Source organism: Leptinotarsa decemlineata, unplaced genomic scaffold (genome assembly GCF_025532065.1).
Source record: "Leptinotarsa decemlineata unplaced genomic scaffold, Ldec_3_MD MMD2_tig00026316_RagTag_RagTag, whole genome shotgun sequence".
Classification (NCBI taxonomy): domain Eukaryota; kingdom Metazoa; phylum Arthropoda; class Insecta; order Coleoptera; family Chrysomelidae; genus Leptinotarsa; species Leptinotarsa decemlineata.
The window spans coordinates 1,773,941-1,798,842 of NW_027412685.1; the positions used below are offsets into that span (position 1 = coordinate 1,773,941).

The 24,902-nt window shown below is 33.0% G+C and overlaps 1 protein-coding gene and 1 long non-coding RNA gene across 2 annotated transcripts in view; both read left to right on the plus strand.

Annotated features, from left to right (window-relative positions):
- LOC141485318 (uncharacterized) overlaps positions 1-24,902 on the plus strand; it is a 327,725-nt gene that overhangs the window by 52,358 nt on the left and 250,465 nt on the right. The gene's annotated exons all lie outside the window — the stretch shown is intronic.
- On the plus strand, positions 17,767-19,891 carry LOC141485320 (uncharacterized). The gene is made up of 3 exons (XR_012467143.1): positions 17,767-19,070; positions 19,130-19,258; positions 19,325-19,891. It is a non-coding gene; the product is annotated as an uncharacterized lncRNA (long non-coding RNA).

The window sequence follows — 24,902 nt, forward strand, 5'->3', positions numbered from 1 at the left end:
CGATTACCAAGTGATCATCTTCAAAGAGGAAGATGAAAACTGTTTTAATCGTGGTGTCGAGGTGTTAAAAATCACGATTTGGTGTTGGGAAAAAACTCCAGTAAAATGCATCGCCTATGGCTAAGATTGTCCTCATGCAGTCACAATTTGTTCAGATGTCTTCTGAATGGACAGTGTACAGTGAATAGACCTCTAATTATTTATCTGAACTGATCCCTGCTGTTTTGAAGCGGTTATTCAGTTTTTTCTCAGGCGTCCCTATATAAAGGCCTATCCAGTATGTATTTCCAGGTATAATTGTCAAAAACTTTTTGTTTTTCATCGACTCATGTCTCGTACTGTAGATTTTCGTGCTTTCATAAATGGTTCAGGGTCCTTAAATAGAGGTGAAGATTCGTTTATACATCTTTTTCGTTAGCTGAGATTGCTGAATGTCATCTAGTGAGGAATTATTATGATCCACTTCGCTGCACAAGTGATGAATGAAAACAATAACAATTATCTATATAGCAGTAGTATCAGCAGTTTTTACTTGAATATAATAAAATAATTTGTAATAATCTATCTTAAAGAACCATTCGTTCAGGCCAGTCTCAAATTACCTACACTGTAGGTAAATAGGTTAACTATAAGAAAACAGCTACTCCACTGGCTAATACCACGAAGGGCGTTGGATTATATTTGACAGGTGTCAGTGTACGATTTTTCACTGCATGTGCTGTTGGCAATACAACTGTCAGAATCGACTTTTAATTATTGGAACACACTTGCAGACCGGTTTCGGGCTGTTTGGCTACTTGTCAGTGTAAGGTAGTGTCTATCATCAACATGAAGTCGATGATTTCCGAACAACAAACAACATGTTTGTCAATGCCCCATCTGCCCGTGAACGGGGTAACCAACCGCATATCTAAAATTTGCTCAATTCCTCGTATAAGGAAGAAAACTACACAAAATGAGTGGACATACTTAGAGAATGGCTGTAAATAAAATTATTTAAAGGTATGGTATGACATTAAATCACGTTCTGAGCGTCTCCAAGCCGCTCTTGGAAGGCTAGATTTTATAAAAAAAGTTATTCAAGGAATATTAGGTTGGAACTCTTGGCGATAGACATCTATAGTTTGCTGAATTTTGACTTGGACGTATCTGGCTGCACCGAAAAAATAGGTCTGAGGTGGAATGCCGGAGTCCCAGATCTCGGTCTATATGTAGGATAGTAAAACAACAGCCTTGAACTTCCTTGATGATTTCTGGAAATAGGATTTCAATCAGAAGTTGAAAGGTTTAGGGTATTAAACCCTAGCGTAAGAACTTGTATTTTATTAGTATTCTTATTAAGGCTATCATTGGAAAGAGTAGAACTTTTCCAACATTGACACTCTGATGTCTTCATCCAGTGATCATCTGATTTCAACATTTATTAAAAATTTATTTTGTTAATACACTCACTTCAAATTTGGAGATAACCCTATTGGAACCCTGTTGAATATTGACACAATTTCTTAAGATGAGACTTTCTTCAGTAGTTATCCTGCTCTTCAGGTTCCTTTCCAAATTTTGAAAATCTGCAAGTTTTTGAGATATTGGGAAAAAGCAAACTTCTCATGTTTTTGTTTAACTACATTATTCATAACTTTCAAACTAATTGAATTAAACTGTCCGAAACTTTTTTTTAAACACTTTATTCAATTCATAAAAGTAGTACAATAGTAGTAGTAGAACTTGACTATTATCACAGTGTGAGAATTTATTAAAAGAAATAAATTTTATGAGAAAAATCAACAATATTACCAGTCTGTATCATATTCCACCTACTTCTTCGAAGTGTATCTAGAAAACCAGTCAAATCTTTGAAACTTTCTAAATTGTTATACAGCAAAGCACTGTTTATCCAAAGCCACACATTTGTATCTTATTTCCTTTTGAAGGAAGTTTGAAATATCTCTCTTGGATCGCCACTATCGTTACACAGGCGAAACTTTTTTTTTTATATGCTCATAGCACCATTTCCATGGGACCTTCGAGATTAGACAGTTTTTAATACGGTGCGATATGTTGTCAATATCGTCACATTTCGAACACAAATTGGAGTCACTAAGGCCATGACGTAAAGTTTCAGAACCTACCGGGTATATTCCATTTATCGCTTTGTAAACAGCAGATCTCCACTTTGACGGAATTCTACAATTTCCGATTACTTTCCACACCGTATTCCACCGTGTTCGGAAACTTCAACTCTATGGGCGGTTTAATGTATTTTTTTTTCATAAAACTTTGGTATATTAGTTTTGTTTTCAGCAGCATATCTTGATCTAATTCTACGATCGCCTCACGAATGATTTCTTTGTTGTGTACCGGGCTATTCACATTATTATTTAGCATATAGTTTAAAGATGTTTTGTAAGTTATTTTTCTTTCACAGGTGGCCAAAGAATTTTGAAGGGTTTTGACGAATAGAGTTTTTGCTTTCAATTCAAAATCAATAAGATTTAGCCCTCCCCGTTTATAAGGTAGAAAAAGTTGGCCCCTGCAAACTCTATATAAATGACCACTCCATATGTAATTACCCGTTAAAAGTTTTATTTTCTGTATGTGATACTGAGAAACTGGTAAGACTTATGCCAAATACCACGCTTTAGAGAGCACAAACATATTTACAAATTGAATTTTTTTTATCAAGTCTAAATTCCGTGTGTAATTGGTTTTCTAGGAGTACGTGCATATTGTGAATAATTGAGTCCCAATTTTTTCGTATCAGCTCATTGAAGTCTGCACATACTCTCATTCCTAAAATTTTAACACCTTCTTTAACAGAAAAATTTTGTGAAAAGTTATGTTTGAAGTTTCCTAGAGGTAAGATTACAGATTTTTCATAGTTAACATTTGCATTAGATGCCTCACGATATATTTCAATCAAGTTGTTCTGAACGTGGATATCCTTTGGATTCGTGAAAAAAATTGTGGCATCGTCTGCATAAGCCGAAGCTATCTTTATCCCGTTTGGAGTTTTTATGCCCTGCAGGGAAACATTACAGTCTCAAAAAAGGTTCCATTGAAATACTGAATAAAATCATTGACAGGGGACAGCCCTGCCTCATTGAGCTCTTTATATCGAATCTTTTAGACAGAAAGCCATTTATCATCATTGAAGAATTTGCAGTGCTATAAATGTTTTTCAATGCCTGTATTATTTTATTACTGAATCCCATAATATGCAGCCAAAGATATGAATGAATCAAAAGCCTGGGAAAAATCAATTCTTATAATACCTCCTTCAGTTTTTTTTTTCAGTTTCCCAATCTAAAATAGTATCCCTGATCAAAAGAAGGTTGTTGAAAATTGACTTTTCTGTTCGACAGTTCTGCTCGTCTTCTAAAATTTTTGGCAACACATTTTTTATTCTTTCCGCTAGAATTTTCGTCAGTAACTTGTAGTCCGTATTCAATAAAGCTAGAGGCCTCCAATCACTGATTATTATCAATGGATTTTTCATCTTTGGAATGAGAGTAATAACAGCCTCAGAAAATTCTCTAGGGGGCAAAACTGCACTAGTGAAGATCAAGTTAAGAAATTTTGTTAATTCATCTCCTATCTCATTGAAAAAACAAATGTAAAATTCATATGGTATTCCATCGATATCCGGTGTTTTCTTTTTTGATACTGAATTCAAGATTTTTCACACTTCATCTTTATCGATTTCCTTGTTCAATTGTGTATTATCTAGAATCGACAATTTCTTGACAATATGAGATAGCATAGATCGTACAGCCTGTTCCCCGACCTCGGAAGATTGAAATTTTTGTCTGTAGTGTTCAGATGCATAAAGTAAAATATCTTTAGAAGTCTTTAAAATTTCTTGGTTTTCAGTTTCAATTTTTGAGATTACTGAGGCGCTATTTTTCCTTTGCTTCATCAGGTCATATAAGGAGTAATGATCATTGAGTTGGTCTTTATTTTTGTTCATGAATTTTTTGTCCAAAGCTTTTTGTTTCAATTCTATCATGATATTTTTTATTTCACGTATTTCATTCCCAACCTGTTCGCCTTTGAGAAGTTTTTCATTCAATTCAATTAATGCCCTGTTATAAAATTCAACAGTACTTTTATGTTCTCTTGCATCAGTTATTTTAATATTTTTGAAAAAATATTTTAATTTCTTTTTGAATACATGAAACCACCATCTGATAAAATTTTTATTATAATAGAAATTTTGTTTTAATCTTATTATTTCTTGTTTAAAATCGCCTATAGTTTCTTCATTGAGACAAAAATTTTTCAATTTCCAGTAACCCCATCCATGAGTTATAATTTTAGGCCTGTTATTTATTTTAAGGTAAAATAGATACACCGAATGATCTGAAAATGCTACTGGTTTAATTTCAGCTTTATAAAGTAAATCTTTGTATTCGTTGGATATATATGCCCTGTCTATACGCGTAGCACAATTATCTTTAATGTATGTGAATTCTTTTTTATTTTTATATAGAATATTCCATGTATCAACTAAATTTGAGCTCTGAACGAGTCGTAAGAGCATTTTGCAAATTGACGTATTATTTTTAGAGTCACTTTGCTGTATTACACAATTGAAATCTCCTACTAAAATGACAGGCAAATTGAAGTTGAAGTGTAGAAACAAATCATTTTGGAAGAACTTATTTCTCGAGCGATAGTTTTGACTACCTGAAGGTGCATAAATATTAACGTAGCGAATATTTTCGATAGTTACCGATACTATTCTACCGTCTTGAGAACAAAGTATATCCTTTATGTTATAGCCACATCTGTGTATATTTCCCGTACTGCGTTTTGCTTCACCTATGTTGCATATCCATATGGTATATCCAGAAGAGAGTTTCAAAAAATCTGTAGTCAATTCTTGTACAAAAATAATATCAATATCATGCTTTCTGATAAATTCACAAAGTAACCCTTGTTTGACTGGATTTTTAAGACCATTACAGTTAGCCGAAAGAAGAGTAAGTAAATTTGTAGCTATTTTTATGGACTAAAATAAAAGCAAATAGTAGTAAGAAAGGTTCAATAAAAAGTTCTAAAACATATCAGCGTCGCTCCCTGGAGATTTCTCTTCCTCATCTATTTCATATTCGTTAATGTTTTGTGAAGGTGTTGCTTCTCAGATTTATATGTAACTTAGGGACTTTTCTTTTTTCTTCTTCCGAACTTCCGTTTGTTTTAGCCTTTTTCTTTCCCTTCTTTTCCGCTTTCTTTTCCTGTTTATCATTTCTTGGAGTGGCTGGTATAATATCTTCTTCTTGAGACACTGACGTTGTATGGATAGTCTCTCCCTCTTGTGGTTTTTGTGCAGGGTTGTGAACGATAACTTCTGGCAAGGAATGAGGTGGTTCAAAATATTGTTCTTGGATATTCAGTATTTGATTGTTATAAACCCCAGCTTGATCAATCAGATCTTCGAAGTTATGGACAAAGATTTGGTCTGTGGTTTCTCTGTTTGGTTTATCCCGTGTTACGTCAACGTATAATGTTCCTTGTAAGTTATGTAAAGCTGGCATTATCGGTGCATTAGGTCTTCTGATTGCCATAACTCTGTTGCTTGGTTTTGAAGGGCATGTTCTTCTTTCGTGACCAGGTTTATCACATATCATACATGTTTTTTCTTTGATTTTCATATGTAACCAGAGATGTTATTCCCTCGATAGTGACATAGGAAGGTATCTTCTTCTTCATTGAAATCAACATAGACCTAACACCACTTTCTACCGGATAAAGATCTTGGCCTGACCACATTTCATTTCTTATTGTTTTAACTATTCCGTATTTACAAAAATACTCTATCAACTTGGAATTTTTAAGTTCCGGAGGAAAATCAAAAATTCTTACCCATATATCATCTTCTTCAGCACTAATATAGATTTCTTGTTTCTCTTCCTCATCTTCATAAAACAATTTCATATTTTCAAACCTCTGAAGGGTTTTTTCTACTAATAACTTTGATATAACTTTTATATACACCTTCGAACGTATGTGATCATATTGAATACATTCTACTTGATCTCTTGAGAAATCGAATTCTTGTTTAATCCATCTATGTATATTTATATTTGGAAGTTTTTTTCTAACATTCTTGAAATCCAAGATTAGTGTATTTTCCCTTTTAATAGTCATCGTACGCTACTGAACTATAAACAATTTACTAAACTCACACCTGTTCTCTATGAAGTCAGAACAACGATTGGCACTTGATGAAAATCCATGTTGAAACTAATTAATACAGTTTATTGTATGATTTTTACTATAAAGGGTTTTAAGGATTGAGGATTTTCCTGTAATGCTTGTGTTCTCCCCTTAAAAAATAGTTTTACAAAAACACAACACGTGTTTCGCTATACAATAGCTTTCTTAATCGTAAACTAAAGGTAACTTTTAAATTACTCTGAAATATTACCTACTTGTATGCCTATTTTTTAATGAATGAATCTACCTGAAAAAGTCAGGTATGAATTCATTAACTATATGAATAAATTAAATTTCCGAAAGTACCGTAATCATACTGAACATTTCTTATCTGGAAATAAACAGATTTAATAATGGCGAATTAGTCAGTTCAGTTTGATCATTCATGAGATATTGAGAATTTTTGAATTTGTTTATTTCCATACTCTTCAATAAGCTGATTATCGAAAAAATAGATACTCTTCAAACCGATCTTATATAAATGGAGGGACTTGAATTCATGGTTGAACTTATGTCCTTCTGTGTTCAAATGAGTGGCATAGTGAAATTCATTTTTCCATTCTGGAAACTATTTTTGTGGTCCTTTATGCGAGCTCTGAACGTTCTTCCAGTTTGACCTATCGCACATGACCTACATGATAATTTATACACTCCCGATTTTCTTGAAACTGAACTTTCCTTATTGTGCATGCCTAAGTTTTGTTGCTTTCGAAAGCAATATTTGCACGTTTGCTGTGTAGAAAACCTGAAATAGTAGTAATTCAGAAGTTACTTTTAGTTTACACGTGTCGCGGTTGTTATAGTGAAAATCATATAATAAACTGTATTAATTAGGTTTTACTTTTACACTAGTTGTTTGCTGCCTAATTTTGTTAAATTGTAAATTACCATGTGGAAATACACATGGTAATTTACACGAATCATTACACCTAAATCATAATTTTCTGTGAAGAAGAACTCAAATTTTGTGAAATGGTACTTGTGAACTATTGAATTTCCCAGTGACATTATTTTTGACAGTTTCAACGATAGAAAAAACTATTCGTTACACTCCTCTCATTGATCAATTCCATTTAATGACTGTCGAACATTCACCCATTCAATGCCTGATTCATCAAAATATCGATGACATATTCCCAATTTCACTGTTGACCTTTTTCTATAATCCGCCTCCTATACAAAAGATATAACCACTATAATTTCTACCTGTTCACTTTATAGGAGCCGTTACCCATAAAAAATTTCGTAATGCAAAAAGTGATGCACCTTTGAATATTTTCGAGGGCCAGTCATCTCAACAAAAGAGTTATGCAATGAAGGCAGAGAATTTCCTACTTGAATGACTCAGGCGAATATAAGATGACTCTCATGTGGATCATTGATAGTTAACATTCCATATTGGATCCTTTCAACATTCTCATGACGTATGTTTTGGAATGTTTCATTACTGAGAATCTGAACATTTCTTGATGACTATTTCCATGGAAAAAAGGTACTTTTTATCGGTTTAGTTTCTAAGTACCTACAAGTTACATTTCTCCTCCTATGCGTACATTTCATCTATAAAAGAATTACCCTGAATATACCACGTCTCCGGAAGTTTTCATTGCACAAAAAAAATAATCAGGTGCATCATGAATGTGTCTAGTACTGAGAGCTGTAAATGTTTTTTAGGATATATGAAATATTAACACTTTCATCTTTATATTTTAGAGAATAGAGACAGTTTTGTGAAGAATTCTGCTGTACATCAAGTGAATACTCGTTCTCAAAATCACTTTCATTTGCCAGTTTGTAAAAATAGTGTATATTTCTGCCCTCCTACCAATAATGTCTCACATGCATTCAATAAATTACCAAATGAATTGAAAACCTGTTCTTTGTTATTGACTTTCGGAAAGTAACTGAAAAATTTTCTTGTTACAAGATGTTTTTATTCAACAGATGAATTCTTTTCAAAAGATATCTCATTAGAATATTGTTATCAATATTTCTGTTATATCTTAATGCGGTCAATGGATATAGGTCATTTTGCCCCCAAATATGAGCTGTATCCTCGTGGTTATGGTTCTCTTTCAATGGAAGAGCTTTATGACGCAAACACCGAATCGATTCTTTACGAAACCCTTCATCACTTGAAAGGATCGATTGTAGCTTGAGAAATAGTTCTGATTCAGATTCTGTGGAATATGTTTTTCCTTACGAATTAGTAGACAGTTGTCTTGAATATCTTGCGAAGAAAATTGGATTAGATCATTTATAAAACACTTGCTACATGAACAGCATTTAACAAGTATTGTTCATGACGAAGAATTTCAAGAACGAGGTTTCAACAATGAACGAGAACGATAATGTTTCCTACTTACTCACCAAACTCAAACACCTGTTCATGCAGCTCCAATTACATAAGAATGTATAATCTTCTCCACCAACCGATTTCCTACAGTCTTCATTAGATTACATCAGATACTCGTTAGGACAACAAGAAGATTGTTCCGAATTTTTGGGGCTTTTGTTGAATAATCTTCATGAGCAGGAAAATAGCAGAATCAATACTCCTGACCTCTCTGGATTGAATGATTCCGTACGGTCCATTTCGTCGTATATTTGTAGATCTTTAGCTGGAAAAATCCTAGTTTACCCTAGTTCAAAAAATGAATATTACTGGAGTTTTTTCCCAACACCAAATCGTTATTTTTAACACTTCGAGGTGTTAAAAATAACGATTTGGTGTTGGGAAAAAACTCCAGTAATATTCGTTACTACACCAAAGGTTCCAAACAATGCATCATAAATACAATAGTTTACTTTGTAGTACATATTCAAGAGGTAGTAAAAACGTATGTGACTTTTTTGAATTCCAACTAGCGTTTCCTAATATGACTGATAACGAATCCGTGCAAAGCTTATTGTTGAATTATCTGAAAATAGAACTTTTAACGGGTGATGATCAACTGCATTGCCAAATATGCGCCAAACTAACTGACTATTATAAGACAATAAATATAACTGAGGCACCAGTTGATCTGATAATAACACTGATTATCTTCAAACATGATTCAACCTCTGACGGAAGAACCAAACTCTTACGAAGGTTCGAAATAGATGAACACTTCAATATAGCAGACCACTATTATAATCTTCATGCAGTCATTGTTCACTATGGTTCTGGCGTTGAATATGGTAATTATCACGCATTGGTCAAAGACGAAACGGATTGATTTAAGTTTGACGATAGTCGTGTCACTAAATATTCTGAAATATTTTGAATTTATTGGAGCCTCTGAAGACACCCTACATATTATTCTTTGAATGACATTGGAAGATCAATATCTTCAAAAAATGTAAATGACGATGCTCGACCTCGACGCCCCAGCACATCAACAACCGATGGAAATGTTGAGAAAGTGAAAAAAATTGTTATGAAGAGTCGAATCATTACTAGAGAAGTTGCTGAGGATGTAGGCATATCGATTGGTTCATGCCATGCAGTTTTTTCGATAATTTTGGGAACGAAGCTTTTGGCACCGAAGTTCGTTCAAAAATTGCTGAATTTTGACCAAAAAAACCGTCGTTTGAGCATCGCTCAGGAATTATTGAACGACATCCACCGTCCATTCGTTCCAATGGTAGAACATAAAAGAGTCAAGACCAGTAATATGATTTTCAAATTGCATTGAGTTATAACTTTCTGGAGTCCACGAACTCTTTATAATTTTTTACGCATTCCTTTTTTGTTCTTAACCTATATTATTTTTCAAGACAATATATTCAGTAGTATCTATCAGTAACTTTCCTCAATAACCATCTCAAAATTTATCAAAATCCAGTATTATATGCATTCCAATAAACCACATTCCCTACATTGTATTGTATATGGAATGTATATGGAATATATGGACATATGGAATATGTCTATGGAGAGAAAATCAACACATACAATACAGAACTTCCTATTACACATTTTAGAAATTACCATAATTACCATCCAAAACAAATTGAAAAAATATGAATAACATCAAGTGAAGTTATCTCCAATCCAACTGCATCACTATCAATAGATAACAACTAAATAATAAATTAACTCGATTTGGAATCCCATTTCACTTAGGAGAAAATCAGTCAAAATCGTTTCAAAATAATTTATGAAAATTTCCTTATCTATGAATATTTTCATTGATATCGATATCAGAAGAAATTCAATACAATTTTTTTATCAACAGAAAATTTGTTTTGGTGATCAAAAAAAATTTGTCAAAGCTGGCAATGCTTGGGACTTGAGAAACCTTTGTGTCACTTATTTCACGTGAGTTATCACAAAAAGAGTTCTGTTGAATTTCATTGCATTTTTGTGTGAAACTTCTGTTCTTTTCAACACATTTTGGAGATTTGGAGAGACCTATTTTGTTTATAACAGTATTCTGGATTTGTCATTGTTGATGTATCAGTCACTTGTCCTGCTAGTCAAGCGCACAGCCATATCATTTCCCTAAAATTATAAGACAATATTTGTTTTTCTGGGATTTTTGAGATTTTTCTGGGATTCCACAATTCGACATTTTGACGACTGTTGATTACAATAGAAGGTTGAAAGGTAAGACCTCGTTAGTCCTTAGCTCGCACAAGTTTTTCAACTTCTGAGAGTTGTCGTTCATATGGGGGCGACAGCTGATTAACGGAAAAACAGATTTCAAACAGAACAGAATATACCAGCTTGAGAAGATGAATCAATCGTAATATACTGTACTAACGGATTGACAATAACTTAAAATAACTGGTTTTCAGTAAGCAAAGAGTAGGTATTTGCATATAATTCAATATATACTTAAATATTGAATTCACTGTTAAAATCAGCGAAATTCAAATATTTTCTAAGCACTGAGCACGTTCATAGAAGTGACGTTGGTTCGAAAAGTTACAAAACATATCCAAAATTTGACTTGTGTAGTTGGTGCAGTTACTTTTCCACAGTTGTATCTCCACATCACTACGAGCCTATACAGCAGTGGCTGAGTAATATTCATACAAGCTCCTATTAAAGGGCCTGTCTGTTTACCTGAAATAACGCCCTCAGAATTTTTTCATGAGGATACCACAAATTCGAAAGGTACTTTCATAAACAACGTGGAGACGAGGTAATGGTAAACAATGAATATTTTTGTTATTGTAACATTAGGTATTCAAAAATTGAATTATTTGTATGGAATTTATTTGTGAGGTTACATTAAGGTCGAATACGGAAGTAATTAACAATACACCTTTCTAGATAAGAATTCGTAATTGAAATTCATAACATTTGCATCACATACAATTATAAACTCATATCAGATAAGTCTATACATGGCATAACATGACTAGCATTTATTACAGGTGGTTTAACATTTTTTTTTATATTTGCTTTCATTAAATGAGCAAGTCCAACTAACAATGAAGAATTTTTGTAAAAATTGACGAATTTTCAATATAGTAAGAGTTTGAAAAATTTACTAGCGGATACACGCGCTATATCTTCAACACTTTCGATTTAAAATTATGTTACTGGTACTTTGGAACTGAATGAAAATATTTAACAAACTTGTTTCCATTCAGGAAGTCAATAAATATGAGAAGTGGAATCTGGAACGTCTGGCGTAAAATGAATCTATTGAAAAGATCTCCTGATGATGCTGATATGGTTAGCGAAACGCGCTTTGAAAGACACAATTTTTGTTCTGGTGGGGAGGAAGTGTTTTCAATAGAATCAAAAAAATGTAATGACCAAACTCAACTCAAAAATACGATTATTTTTGTTCTCGATTTCCCAAAATTAACTATAATGTGTACTGAATGAAGTTAATTCGTCTTCATGTTAAAAAATGTATAACTCCATGCCGTACATCATGCCTATATATTTTATTAATTAACTTAGTCACGAACATGTCATCAGTTATGTGGTTCTAATAACCACATCAATTTCCTTATAGACTATCTACAATAATCTACATGTTTTATAAACATAAACCCAATTAGTGAATAAACATATTAATATTCATAAAACAAAATCGAACTTATTGTATGTTTAACATTTTGAATACTTTGTCCCATATTATGACTACTGGATGTGGAAGCGACAACCGGTTTTTTCATGACTGATGGTGCTACATTTTTCATACACAGAATATTATTTACCTAATGGAGAGTAGTTATTCCTAGCACACCTGACGTGCTGAGCAGTCTCGTTGCCGACAAACAGAAACGAAGAATCCTCAAGTACAAATTACTCTTCTAGTGTCAAGAACCATTCTACGTAGTTATCAATAATCGTTCCTTTTGTTTCGGTAAACATTTTGGTGTCTGGTATATAATAGCCTAGTCAAATCCCAGGTGACTCGTTTTTTAAAAGTGCTCTCATTCGGCTGAAGGTTTATTATAAATTGGTCATCTCAAATTGAATTATTTGAAATGTCCACATTAACAGATTCAAAATTAATTTTTATTACAATGTATCGTCAAGTTTGTGTAGGAATTTCATTCAAGTGAGGAGGTAATATTTTTAGAAGAGAGGTTTTTCCACAAAAACGTATGATGAAATATGCTTCAGAAGAGAATCAATGCATATCAAAAAACATTTCTGAATGCTTCAACTATTGAGAGAAAAAAACAGTTACCTAACAACCAGGTGGCTTTAGAAACTACAAACACCGTTTCTAACAATCACCTATACACCTTTCACAACCAATGTCTTACTTTATGTTCGAAGGCCACCTGAAAAGACTAAACAAAAATACATCCATATCAGATCAGAAAACAGGCAATCAACAAGATCGAAATCGTCATAACACATTTTGAATTCCTATGGTGGAATAGAGTAAAACAATATGAGGATAACCGCTATTGAGCCACATTCTGATTTCTTTCAGAAAGAACAATTTTCAATCCAATATTCATGAATTCCAAAATGGTTACACCATGTATGTTCATCTTGATATTAAGACTTATGAGTTCTCTATGTGTTCTATACCATGTACATGCAATATGAATTTTATCATGAGAATTGTATTCTAAATAATTTGTAGTTTTCTTTTTGGTGTCACTAACAAAGTATGTCTTAATTAACTTATTAAATGTATGTAACATGTATGTATGTAACAATATGAATACTATATCTCTATTACTGTTTCCTATTACGCCACGCATATATCGAGTATATGTGCTATCATATGAATTTCATAATGTAAAGTTATTCTTAATTTGAATCTACTGTACTATGTCCATTAATCTATATACCTTAATATTAACTTGAAATAGTTCTCATACAAAAAATTTTAAATTATATATATTATCTTTCCTTACATACAAGCAGTTTACTGCTTCATAAGTTCTTGTTTTGTTCTTATTCAGAATTGTATTGATACCTTAATCAGAAAGCAAATAAAATTATTATTATTATTATTATATTCCACACCTGCATTTCAAGTTTCTGTATGCGAATTCGTAATCTTTTAACATGAAGCAAGATAAATATGGATTCTGAAAAAAGTATTTCCACATAAATATTACTAATGGACCTTTTTACCGATACTGGGATAACTGCATAAGAGAAAGCTACCTTGTTTGTTATTTTTTACGATTATTTTGTCAGTAGTTTTTCTAAAATCGAGTAAAAACGGTGGTCTTGACATTACTAACCTTTGTTATGAACTTGGCAACATCGTAAAACTTATATATATTGCATATATCCATATGCACATATATCCTATAGACACTTGGCACATTTGATTCCACCAAGAGCGGTTCATATCAGAAATACGCGAAGGACTGTGGCTGTTCATCGTTTTGAGGTTCAACTCAGTACACCTCGAACTTCACTGTTTAATAACTCTTTCATTTGGAGAACAGCGTTCATGTGGAATAAACTTCCTGGAAATGTTTTTCCAAATGGATTAAATCTTGAGCAGTTCAAATCCAATGATATTCGCTGCTTTCCCACAGGCACCGATCTTAGAGCGACTTGAGGATTTTCCTGTGGTGCTTGAATTTTGTCGTTGAAAAATAATTTTATTTTCTTCATCCTCCTATAATTTCATGATTTTAACTGTGCTTGAGGTTAGTTTAATGGTTAGTTCTGAAATCAAGAAGCATTTCATATTACGAAATGAAGACTTTTTGTTTGAAATTTTGTTAAAGATATCTTATTGAGTAGAACTTATTGAATAGTTATGTCGTATATTACTTTTCCTTTTTTACAAAAATCATATACATTTCGGAACGTACTTTGAAAAGGGGGATAAATGTCGATAGTAGTGTATTCATTGTCATTTCAGAAACTCGATTTTCTTTCGAAATAGAAAAATTTGGGTATCACTTCCTGGTGAATGAACCATTTTTTCATAGAACTAACGATTGAAATTGTTTTTTTTTATTTTTGTAAAGTTTCAATATCTATGGGCTTCCAAGTAACTTGACTATGCCTTAATGTGCCAGCATATGATTTTTCCAAAATTATACTTCATTCTGGCAAAAAACTCTCTCAAACAATAATCTCTTTGGAAACATAGCAAAGTGAAAATTGAATATCATGCTTCACCATCATAATGCTACGTAGTAGTTTATATTTGGTACTTCGTGTATGGTTATATCGTTCATAATAGCAGGGGAGCCCACGATGCAAAATTGGAATTTACTCGAGCGTCATTGAGACATATTAGGTTGCAAAGCTTAGATGATAAGAAGAAAAAAATGTTATATAGTATATACCTTTTCATCGGTGGGGGAAGTGTCTATAGTTTTTTAAATATGTAAAAAAATACTGTTGAATGGACATACTCGAGCGCGTCAGATATTAATAGCATCAATGTCCTACGTATTTTTAATAATGTTGGTATGTTAATCTGATCGTTTTTATGATGTGATTGTACGTAAGGATTAAAAATGAAAAGAAAAAAAATTCAATCGAGCGCGTCAGATTTTCTAAGAGGGTGTTAAGTGCAACAAAAAAAAAGCTCTCATTCAATAATCTGACGATTTCGATCTGACGCAAACTCGCGGCCATTATTATAATGTGCAAAGAAAATTCGTCATTTTGAAATACTCAAGCGCGTCAAATTAGGATATATATGGTTCATCGTCATCTAGAGGGATTCGCTCAATCTGACAAAAATTTTTTTTAATTATTTTTTTAATTCGTTGAACTCAATCAATTGAAAAGCTCAGAAAATAGCGTGCAAATGAATAAGTGTATGTTTTTTAAGTAGAATACTTGTATTTATAAGAAAATAATAAAAAAAATGCTCAAAACAATTTCATTTTTTATAATATAATCAATTGATTAATTAATTAATGAAGAAAAGATAAATGAGACTTACTATGGTTTTTACCACTTTTATTTGTAACTAACGTTACTGTAGTTTCGTCCTATAGTGACATTTTCAAACTTATATATTGCATAAGTTTGAAAATGTCCTTATATATTGTATAAGTTTAAAAATGTCCTTATAGGACGAAACTGCAGTAACGTTAGTTACAAATAAAAGTGGTAAAAACATAGAAAGTTTAATTTATCTTTTCTTCATTATGATATCCTACCATGTACTAACGGCTGCATCCATGAATTAATTGATTAATTAATCATCATCTTCATCACGAACGAGACCCTGTGATCAGAATTCAGGGTGGGGACGGAGTGAGAGAGTAATAAATAGAGAAAAAGTGAATAGAGAATAGAGGAATAGAAACTCGAAGAGGGAAATATAGGTATCACACAGCTGCACGCATTTAACTTTATCGACGAAATTTTGTTATTTCGACTTGCGGAAATCGTCAGATTATATATTTTTGGTTATCCTTGAATTATTTCCTTCAAGATAAAAAAAACTATCTACGCTCGAGAATGTCGAAATGATGTTATTTTTTTACAACTTTGCTGCCCTCCCCTTTCTTAACGTCATCATCAAATTGTCAGATTACTGGAATATACACTTTTTAGCAGATAATCAACTCACTCTATCTTAATCTGACGCGCTTGAGAATTTCTGATGATCAATTTTTTTTTTATTAATCTGTTCCTTCATCCCTCACAGGCGCCCTTATATATGGGGCTCATATTTGGTGGAGGTACTTAATCGGGTACAAGGTAACCCCCTGTATATTAATCTGCAGCGCTTTAGTAAATCCCGAAATTCCCGCTTGGGCTCCCCTATTATAAGTGATAAATGTTTGTTCTCAATCTTCAATGTCTAATTTATTATGTTTGGTATACTTCCTGGATCTTCATAAGTGTTTACAAGAATACTGATGTTCGAATGTATCATAATTATGATAAAATTACAAATTATATGTCACAAATAATCTAAATATTTTTTAACCTCTTGATGATAAATACACAGTGCGATTCTGTACTTTTGGTGTGAGTTTGTTGTTGGAACAAGAGGATAAAGGATAAAGATTATATTCTGCTAAAATCAATATTCTTTTATTTTTTCTGAAATCGAAGGCGATTGAAATTTAGCAGGTATGAAGTTATTTTTGGTATGGAAATATTGAACTCATAATTTTTTTTATGAAATAAATAAAAAATATGTGTTCCAAAGGCGCTTATACCAAATGATCTCAGAAATTGAAAAATTTTATTGACATTAATTTTGTTAGTGAACATGAAAATAATTGTTACTAATTTCGTTCTTGAGATTCCAGCAAGTCGTAAACACGAATTGCTGGAATCTCAAGAACGGATCATTAGAATATTTTACAGGTGTTAAATGCCATGATTTTCAGTTATCAATCGTGTCATGCAGATTTTCAGTTGTATAACAAAAATACGTGAGAGTCTCATACGTGATTTTCGTTAACACTCTGATATACTGTTTGTAATATATTTACGCCACCGTCATTTGTGGATTTCTGTTGATTATGTTGTTCTCTTCCTTTTTTTTGCTTTTTTGGGACTGGTCGAATCGAAGTAGAAATGACTTTTTGGACGTATATACTTTCACTGTTATTATGAGATGAAATAATTTATTCATTTCTCAAATCGGCCTAGAAAAAGAAAATATGTGAGATTAAGTGACTGTCAAGATTTACTCTTTAGGATACAGTATAGGATACAAAATCAACATCGAAGAAGAATCCTTAAGGCGCGTATGTATTCGTAACGAATGTCCTTGAATTAAGAAAATCTAAGATTTTTAAGACAATATCGGGTTAATTTGACATTTCAATTCAATAGTGAATAATAGTATATTATTCAACGATTGAGAAATGTTACCATTACTCGTGAGATTGAAGCTTGTCGATGCTAGAAGACAAGCATTGTAAATCATTCCAGTAAGTAATGACCATTTTTTGCAAGTACGACTCATAACAAGAATATTTCAAAATGAGATTTAACCGTGAAGTATATTCCGAATGACAGTTATATTATTAAATTTCATAACAAATAGCAACACAAAAGAAGTATAGACAATATTTTTTATTTTTGTTTTATTCAATTTAATATGGTTGAATAGCTAAAATAAAAACGGCAGTCGGTGCAATTTCAACTCAATGCATAAGTATAACATAAAGGAAGTTGAGTTACATTTTTGTTTTTAATTTAGAAAAAACCGCATCAGCCGTAGCTATTAGCGGCAAACATATAAAATATATCAAAAATATGCAGTTGTTTACATTACAGTTGGAATAAAAGGTTACATTCTTTAAGAAATTCAACAATATTGTTGGTATTGGTATTTTGGAAAATTTCACTTAGGTTGGAGGGAATTTTATTGTTCAGTCTCTCAACTGTGAAGAGCGAGCACTCTACCAGAACGTGCTTAACAGTCACAAGCACTTCACACGCGAAATATTTTGGTGGCGGTTCTTTCCTCAGTAGATGTTCATGCGTAAGACGAGTGTGGCCCAGTCGAAATCTGGTAATTATGACTTGATGGAAGCGTTTTGTTGGTTTGTTGTTCCAAGGATATAATGTAGCCTTGATTTCCTTAAGTTTGGAAGATTTTTGAGACCAGTGACCACATTTCTACAATTTTGCAATGGAAATAGAATTTGAGATATATCGGCAATGCTTTCATACTAAGAGTACATGCTGGATTTTCTACAGCTTCTCTGGCAAGTTTATCGGCTATATCATTTCCAGAAATTCCAGTATGTGAAGGAACCCATAGCAGGGTTACTGTCCTGGTATCAAGTTGTTTCATCTCCTCTTTAATCGTATTTACCAGTAAGTGATGGGTATATATTTTCGACAAGGAAATAAGGGAGTTGAGACAGTCCGTAATTATCAAAAACTCTTTACCAGGTGCCATTTTAATGAATGAAAGAGCTTTATAGATGGCATAAAGTTCTCCAGTGAGAATAGTGGCAGATTCATTGTTACGGGCGAATTTTGCACTAGCTCCATGTCAATATTAAAAGGAAAATATATCGGGTACGCCACTGAGCGTTGTTTATAGTTGAGATCTTTATCCCTGTGCGATTCATATTCGAAGCTCTGGCTATTTTCTTGCTGAGATGTGGATTTTGGCCATAGAAATATCGTAGGTATTCCGTTCGGAATTACCTTTATTCAAGGCCGACTATTTCGCTGAATGCGGAAGTAGAGTGTCACCTCTGGTATTTTAATCGACCTGTCATCACTGTCACCGATCTGTTCTGAAATGACTATTTTGTCAATTGTCTTTCCTCTTGATTGTGGAGTTTGATGAATAAGGTGGTGCGTGATCCGAATTATCTTGCAGCAATTTTTGCATCCATTCTGGGATTTCGAGATTTTCGGACTCGGCGATTTCTGGCGTTGTTTAGTGGTTGTCTGAAACCTATATTTTTGTCGAGACGCAGAAATCCCTTCGGCAATTCGCCGGATTTATAAAGCACCGGTAAGAGGTTATGTTCTATCAGATGGAGGTGTACCTACATGAATCGTATTTATTTTAAGACCCGATTATTCATATGTTTGGACCATCTCCACCGCCCACTTCCGTTGAAACCAGGTTGTTGTTGGATTCTTTCTACACTGGGACCAAATCAATTACCATCTGTTAGTGGAAACACCCTCAACTGAGAGGTTTGTAAATGCACATATGAACCATATTTGTTCTACCGCGTATATTTTTATATGTTCACTCTTTAGGGTGTTTGACTCCGGCTGAGCCATCGACTGTGAAGGCCCGTAGAACCGCCAGCTTGGGTTTCGTTTTCCTCATCAGTTCTCTTCATTGGATTCTTCCACTCTTGTGCCTCTATATGGTCAACTATTCCGTATAAGACACCACCGGTGTGTTAGTCTCTTAAGCGAGAGCAGCTCTCAGCCATTACAACAGACTGAAGACCGCCCTAGACTCTTTCGGAGCTGACTGCAGCCATCGTAGCAACCCTAATACCCCGGAAGGAGGGTGTTCAAAGAGCTAAGATATTTCTTTAGATATTTATTCAAATGTTTCTGGGATATTCATTTATATGTTGATTATTATTCAGTAAGATTATTATCATTATTTCGGTACTCTGAAGTGACGTCACAAATCAGCATCCCCTACATTCACAACTGTCAATATTATTTGCTTTGCATCAGTAGTTCTGATACTAATAGTTTTTCAGCCCATATTGTGGGAGTTCAACCACAATTAATTTAAGATTCTGTCGGGGTATTCTGTACCTTTAGTATTGTGCTTTTCCATACAAATATACATGTTTGTTTAAACTAATGTTGAATATTTCTTTACCATCCGATATTTCCCCAGTGCTGAAGCTGAATCTTTTTTTCCAGATATTTGTATAAAGACATATTTGCGATTATTTATAATTGAAATTTTACTGATATAATGCAGTAGTGTGTTCCTTAGTTATCAAGGCAGTTTCCTTTTTTTTGGCCAAAATTAGGTGGCGCTAGAAAGAACAACCATTGTTTTTTATTATTAATCGAACCTACGACCATTGACCTAGCTGGGTAACTTGTTAGTGGTGTTTCATTGCATCCCTCTACTGCTAGTATTTTAAAATTATCATTCGGCAAAATACACCCTAGCATCATGTAAAGAAAATTTACAGGCGGTCTCGTTCGTTACGAATGCACATCCTATACCACGAGTTGTTTTTGAGGCGTCAGTGAAAATTTTCTGGTGAAGTGGGTATTGAGATATAGTTTGGTAATCAGCTGGGGATTTGTGGTTAGTTTGCTCATGGATAGTAGCTGAGTATTTATATTCGGTAAGGGAATACGCCATGGAGGAATTCTTTTTGAAAGTTTGGAATGGATTTGTGGAAATTCTTTCATCTGTATGAGGTTGAGGGAAAGCATTTTTCGTTCATGAAATGGAATATTTATTTTTGTAGTGGGAGTGACTGGGACAATGAAGAGTTGTCGAGTTTGATGGGCTTGTCACCTGGCTGCATATGATAGTGTCAGGTCATGTCTTCTAAGCTTTAAAGGTAACTCTCCAAGTTCACAGAGTAGGCTGTCAACCGGACTTGAGATAAATGCTCCAGAGATGATTCTAAGTGAGTTGTTATGTATTGTATACAGAGCTGTGAGGGTGCACGCGGAAGCAGATGAGTAGCATACGCAACCGTAGTATAATTTTGACCTCATTAATGTTCTATATAAAGTCAATAATGTCCTACCATCTGTGCCCCACTGTTTATTTGTTAAGCATTTCAAGAGGTTTAGCCTTTTTTGACATACTGTAACAAGATATTCAATATAGGTTTTCCATGACAGTGACTGGTCAAATATCAATCCCAAATATTTTATTTCATTTATGTATCCTAATGTTTCATTCTTGAAAGTTAAGTTTGGTAGATTTTGGAATTTATTCTGACTTTTTGTGAAGATAATATATTTAGTTTTATTGCAAGAAAATTGAAAACCGCTTTCTAACTTATTTAATTCCCCTTGCAGAATATTGACCATATTTTGAATATTTTTTCCCTTCACAAATATAATTAAATCAGTAGCAAAAAGTCTTGCCTAAACTGGTTTCTGCAGATTTTGTAGCGCATCATTAAAGGCCACAAGGAATGAAGTGGGGCTGATTACAGAGCCCTGCGGTATGCCATTTTTTTGATGTCAAAAACTACCTCATCTATTCATTTCATGATTGTTTATATTTATAAAAGAAAAATTATGGAAATAACACAAGTGAAAGTTTTCATGAGGATCTCATTTTCCTTCCTTAAAGTTATGACTATTCATCAAATTTTGGCTCATGCAGCCAATAAACGGTAGTAGGTACTGTATTTATTCCAATGAATGGAAGTCCGTTCACTTGAGTACAATTGTGTGTTTGAATGTTTTCATCCAATCAAACTAAAAATGAAATTACCAAGTCAAGATTTGATATATATTCGGAATTGATAGAGAGTGTGAATTGTAAAGGATGTTAACTTATTTTTTAGAACAACTAAAGCATCAAAGAACCATAATTTCAATGTGCAAACACGAAAAAATGGTAGAGTAAATTTGACAGATGACAGGCATTTTTGAATACTGTCGAACATTCACAGTTGTTGGAAGCCTTGGACAGTATTGGCATCCGAAAAAATGCTTTGAAATTTTTTCAATCTTATTTGGACCCAAGAAAACAATTTGTGACTATAAACGGATGTATAAGTGAAGGAAGAACTGTACTTTGTGGAGTCAAACCTATTCGTGATTTATATAAACAGCTTACTCACTTTGCAAACATGTGGAAATATCATTAGCTCTGCTGACGATACGGCTATCTTTTATAGCGTAGAAGATTTCAGCCATCTGATACATTGGTTTAATCACAAACTACTCACCATCAATTTTGAAAAATCTATGTTCCTACCGCTGAGCTGTTATGCTTTCAACTTGCACAATTATGAAAAGTTATCTTTCCACAATCACGTAACTACTTTTGAAATTAGCGCAACTGACCAAATCAAATACCTTGGTGTCATTGTTGAGAGACACTTGGAATATACATGTTGACAACGTAACAAATTCTCTCAGAAAATTAATATATAAATTCAGAGTATAATCAAAGATGCTAGATATTATGCACTCGTTGAATTTAGGCTCTTGTATGGCATAATAGGCTGGGGAGGTGTACCTAGCCCTCATTTAAAAAAAATTACAAACTTTACAAATAATTTTGATCACAATAATATTCAAAAAAGATAGATATTACTCCACAAATCTCCTGTATAATGAAATATTTTGTTTTGATATCAGACAGCTATTCTTTCACAAAATTTTAATACATCAATGCAAAAATAAAGATAGCCTAGTTTCAGTATCGCATTCCTATCATACAAGAGCAAACGTAAACAAAAACTCAACTGTACCTATATCCTAAGAAGCGATTGGGCAAAGATGTCACTCTTCATTTCAACACCTTGAGTTCAGAACTCAGACAATCTCCTTTTTTATATTCAAAAAAAGTCTAAAGAAATACATCACGGGCGTAAATCGAATGAAAATACGCGATCTTATTGATATGAGAAATTCCCACCAATCATAACAGGAAATATATATATATATATATATATATATATATATATATATATATATATATATATATATATATATATATATATATATATGTGTGTGTGTGTGTGTCTGTGTGTATGTATATGCGTATATATGTGTACACATGGATCATCTAGTTCTTCAATTCTGGCAATAATAAATTGACTGAATTACCTATCTCAATGTGTATATGTACAATTTCTGTCTCTGAATATATTAAAACAAAATTAATTTTGGATGTGAATTGTGATATATACTTATTAACCATACATTATATATGTGAAATTATTGCTAATTTTCATTATGTGAAATGTGTTTTATAACTTTCATTACTTCAATATATATAAAAATATAATATTTTCTATTTCATTTAAAGTAGAACTCATGTGAATGATATCTGATTTTATTCCACAACGAATGTTTGAAATACAAACTGAGTAAAGAAAAGTATCTTCTGTATAATTTAGTGTTCGTATTCAATGTTTATATGAAAATAGATGTTTCAGTAGGACTTTCTTTCAGTTTGTGTCTGAAAGTTACTTCTTTGCATGATCTACACATCCATGTATAGAGTTACTTATTTTCAAATTGATTACTTTCTTCCTCTCTTTGGAAGATTCCCTCATCTTTTTTGTATCAAGATGGGGTAGTAGAAAGCCAAAAATATTCTTTCCCAAAAACATTATATACTAACCACACTTTAAACATTGTAGAGTTTTCCGCTAATAGCTATTTCTTTCTATGAAAGCAAAGAAATCATGTTAATCTCACTCACGCACATAATAACCTTAAGATAAGTGAAAAATCAACATTAATCCCTAGGGACAAGATTATGTTTTGTATGGTTCTTGTTTATTTCTTGTAATTACTTTATTGTTTGTGAATTTCCAATGTAACCACTGCCTTTCATGAAATAAAATTGATTGATGGATTGCCTGAAGTACACCTCATTTTTGCAGATTACGGAATGCGGTGTATCGTTGAATCGATGAGTATCCGGTTGATCAGAGGATAATGTTTTCTCTATGATACTTTCTTCTTTTTTGTGAATAACATAAGTGTGATCTACCCAATTTCATCTTTGTCGTTCATCAAGTTTCGTTTCCTTTTTCCTTGTGAATTTAGCGTGTCCTCTATAATAAAAAGACATTCATCACAAAAAAGCTACTATCTGTGCGCAAAGGTTTGATCTAGTATATTAGCTTTTCCTCTACGATAACTTTATTTTATCCTACAAAACATTATGCAGGGATGGTGAAAGTTTTTTCTGGAGTATTCACATTCGGCGACCACTCACCGAGAAACAGATAACGGTGCTAATGTTAGGGTTGAAACAGCGTGTTCAAATTATTCTGATATACTGCCATTTCCTTCATCCATGTGTACCGAATGAGCTCCTGAACTGTATTTCATGTAAGAAATAACGGTGTCAAATATTTATCATTCAAGCAGACGAGCTGCAATGACGTTCTTGATAGTCAGAGCGGGAGATTCTATAAATAGGTAAAATTTTACGGATGCAATAAATGAAATCACTTATACAGAATGATGGTAATGCAGTGAATAAATCTATTTTACTGGGTATAAATTAAGGTAATCCGATTCCAGCATATAACATTGGCAGAGCCGGACTCGCTAGTAGATTCATATATTTATTTTTTTGCGGTGATTTCGTTGTGCATTAAATTCAAAACATTATTTTTGAGTATGATAGACAACTTTCAAACTGTGGAATGATGATATTTTATTTCTTTGATTACTGGTATCATCAAAGTAACCTTCAAAGTGACCTTCGATCAGGTTATTACTGAGTTGGCATTGATATTAATTCGTGATGAATGAAATTCGACATTGTATACGGGAGGGGATTTCTATTCTGTATGGAAGGGAAGTGTACTTATGACACAAGTTTTTCCAATATTTCGATGACGTTCATTACCATCGTTACTCACATACACACATATATAATAAACAATTACAAGAAACAAGAGTATACATTCAGCAAATAAACATAAAAAAGCTACAGAAATAGCAAAAGCTGTTTGTATGTGGTGAAACACAATTTGATTCAACACTTTCTCCTTATTGGAGCACTGAAATGGAAAAAAGGATTCTAAATAATATTTGTATTACATGGAAATATAAGTTTACTGTGATGTATAAAACAAAGCAAAAGATAAGTATTCAAACTTTTGCGTTGGTGTATACGATAAAAATC